Genomic DNA, 3,382 nt, shown 5'->3' with positions numbered 1-3,382 from the left:
TTTTTTTATCTTTTACTTTTTATTTTCCAAAACACTTTAGTGAAATAGCCTGACAGTAGAAATATCCCACGACAGTAATTAAGAACAGGTGTTACCTAGAACAGATATTTTTGTTGACTTTAGCTACTGAATTTGCATCATTTCAGGATACAGAGAGAAAATCAAGTTTGGTTATATCAACATGAAGGAAATTTTTTTTTGGGGGGGGAGTACATGTTAGTATACCAAGCTCTAAGAATGCTAAGAATGTATTTATATTATGAAACATTTTCCCCTTTATCAGATGTATTTTAATATTGCAGACAGCAGACTTTACACCTGAAGCTGTCCTTTGAAACTAGTAATCTGAAACTGCAGTTTTACTTCACACATGGTTCTTAAGACTGGCACAGGGAAGCATTCTGCACACAGGTATTTGGACGCAAATACAGATGGCACAAACGGACCCAAGGAATGCTTCCAATTTGTGAGTGAACATGAACATATTTCAGTAACAAAACTTGTCTTCAAGGAAAACTATGTAAAGGAAAGTGGGGAAGTGGTTTAATATAACTTTATTTTCTATTGGTAATAAGAGACTTTGGATATCCTGATTTTAAAATACCTGCTTAAAACAACAGTATTTGAACACTTTCTTTTAAACAGTGTTTAAAATATTCATTTAGACAGAGTAAGATACAAAGTAGATTTAGAAGAATATAGCTGAGATGTGCATAATTATTAAAGAAAATGAACAGATTTACATTTTAATGAGCTAGTATTTCATCAAATTAAAAATTCTTAAAAAGCCATTTTAGTGCACTTTAGTGCACTTCAAAAACATGTTCTTTGTGCTCTTTAAATATTATTTATGAAAGAATGTGATTCCTTATAAAAACTTCACATTTTGACTTAACTTTTTTTTATTTATTTATTTTTTTATTGTTGGAGATTCAATGAGGGTACAATAAGCCAGGTCACACTGATTGCAATTGCTAGGTAAAGTCCCTCTTGCAATCATGTCTTGCCCCCAGCTTAACTTTTTTTTTTAACCCAGTCTTTTTTTGAATAATTCTTTAAGAATTGAGCTTGGAATGATTTATTTTCAAAAATTTACTTTGAGCATTTCTAGACCTCTTAGGAAAAACAGTTATCAGTACAATGGATTATCATTGTGAAATAGTGTAAGAGAAACACAGGTGACAAACTTTATATTGCTTTTATGAAATATATCTGATTTCTATGCTATTTTTCTATATTGTTTATACATTTATCTCATTGCTTCACATTATTTTTTTCTCACAGTTTTATGTAAATGGCCGAAACTATCATCTCAAGTTGTCTAAAGACAATTTTCAAAGTATTAAAATAGGTTTTCCTGTTGAACAAACGGTTTTCCCCTTCACAATTGTATGCTGAGCTTAGCTGGTCAGTCTTCTTTCCTCTTCATGGTGCTGCATAGCAAATGTACGTTATCTCAAGGGGAAAACACTTCCTAGGCAAATCATCAGTTCTCCTGATGCTGTGAATAGGTAGGTGTATTCATAAACCAGCAGCATCACCGCACCACCTGGTCCAAGTCTCATAATCTTGGGAAGCAGGTCTTTGTACAAAGCTAAAATCCCTTCTTCCTGATAGACTGTTGTCATTGTTTTAAAACAAGTTCTGTACTTGATCTCTTCAAGAACTGGTTGAGGCCCTTGAATCCGACTTTTGGCAACATCAAAGGGGATGTTAAGGACTGAGGCTATTGTCCCCGAGAGAAGACCAATCCCAAATTTTCTCAAAAACTCCAAGGTTGGATCCTTATTGACAGGAATAATGTTTTTGACATTGTGGTAGAAGCCAAAATAAACCATGTTGAAAACTCTATGACGACCCAAAGTTGTCGTAAATCCTTCATTGAGGCCCTGGAGTCCCAGGCCTTCCTTCTTAATGATGTGTCTTGCATAAGCCATGGTGGACGGCTGCTCTGCAAATGTGTCCTGATTGGCTTGCAGGCCAACTTTTACTACCTGGAAAGGGTTAACTACAACGGCTTCTGTTAGTCCAGATCCCAATCCAGCAAAGGCAAACACCCATGCTGGTGACAGTGACACATATCCCAGCAATTTCTTGTACTGTTCAAAGGTGAAAAACTTCACTGCTCTTTTTGGTGTTTCAGCCAAGATGGGTGGTAGGATTCCCTTGTAAAAACCAAACAACCCTTCTGTTCGGAAAATCACTGGAAAGCTGTCACCTAAGCTTTTATAACTGTTCAAATCTGTGGCACATCTCTGAATCTGGAACCTGGTTTTCACCACATTGAGGGGGTGCATCAGGCAAATTTCTACAAGACCTTTTGTTTGTATCCTTGGGGTTGCAGCTCACCTCAGCGGGGTTGATGTGCTCTCTTCAACCTTCTCTCTTGGTGCAGCTGTAATCCACCAGGTTACTTGCTAAATTTCTGTCCTTTAACTCTCCTTCTGAATGGGAGCCTAGGCAGAACCTCTGGCCACGATCTGATGAGAAGCTTCACCGCTAAGCTGACATCAGGCTTGGCTGGCATCTTCGCCTGGGGGTGGGGATGGAGATGGGGTGGGGTGGGGGGTAGGAGGGGAGAGAGGGAAGGACAAGGGATTTGGCCGAGTGAGTGGGCGAGCTCACCACCTGAACACCGGCCTGCACAGCCTCTCCTGATCCAGAGAGCCAGGGCTAGGTTGATCCTTGGGCTGGGTGGCTCCCTGTGGGGCGGCAATCCCACAACTACTGGAAGGTGGAGGTTCAGGCCACAGATTTCCTGAAATATCTCTGGCTGGTCGGAACCTGTCTGCTGCGCTCCTTCAGAGGCGCCCTTTGCCAGCAAAAAAAAAAAAAAAAAAAAAAAAAGTCACTGGAGAGAAAACTCTGATGGAGTTGAGTTGCAGGTCAGGCTTCGTCTCTTAGATTGGCGCCCAAGAGCTTCCCTATCTGGAGCCTTCTGCAGAGTTTGTCAAGCTGGTCACGCTGCCTCTGATAAGGCAAGTGAAGCTACCTGGGCCTGAAGCTCCAAGGGCAAAGCTAGGACGAACCTTGTACCTCTTGGCAAGCCAGAGTGCAATACACTTTGAATGAAGGGACGGTTAATGAATTCCTGGTAGTCCTCAAATTGTGGATTGTAGCATCTAAGTCAAGTCAAAGTAAACCCAATTTACTATCGCCTTAGAATTTAGCTGATTAGAAACGGGCAAGGTGGCTCACGCCTGTAATCCTAGCACTCTGGGATGCTGAGGCGGGTGGATTCATCTCCATTTTCTTAATGGCTGAATAGTATTCCATGATATACATCTACCACAGCTTGTTAATCCATTCCTAGGTTGGGGGGCATCAAGGCTATTTCCACATTTTGGCAATTGTAAATTGAGCTGCAATAAACAGTCTAGTA

The 3,382-nt window shown here is 40.3% G+C and overlaps 1 pseudogene; it reads right to left on the bottom strand.

The window, feature by feature from the left end:
* Nucleotides 1-1,451: 1,451 nt before the first annotated feature.
* On the bottom strand, nucleotides 1,452-2,527 carry LOC128567477 (mitochondrial 2-oxodicarboxylate carrier-like; annotated as a pseudogene).
* Between the last annotated feature and the right edge of the window lie 855 nt (nucleotides 2,528-3,382).

The sequence above is a fragment of the Nycticebus coucang genome, chromosome 16 (assembly GCF_027406575.1).
Source record: "Nycticebus coucang isolate mNycCou1 chromosome 16, mNycCou1.pri, whole genome shotgun sequence".
In the NCBI taxonomy this organism is placed as follows: domain Eukaryota; kingdom Metazoa; phylum Chordata; class Mammalia; order Primates; family Lorisidae; genus Nycticebus; species Nycticebus coucang.
Note: the sequence above shows the minus strand (reverse complement) of the source record. Positions and strands in the feature narration are given on the sequence as shown.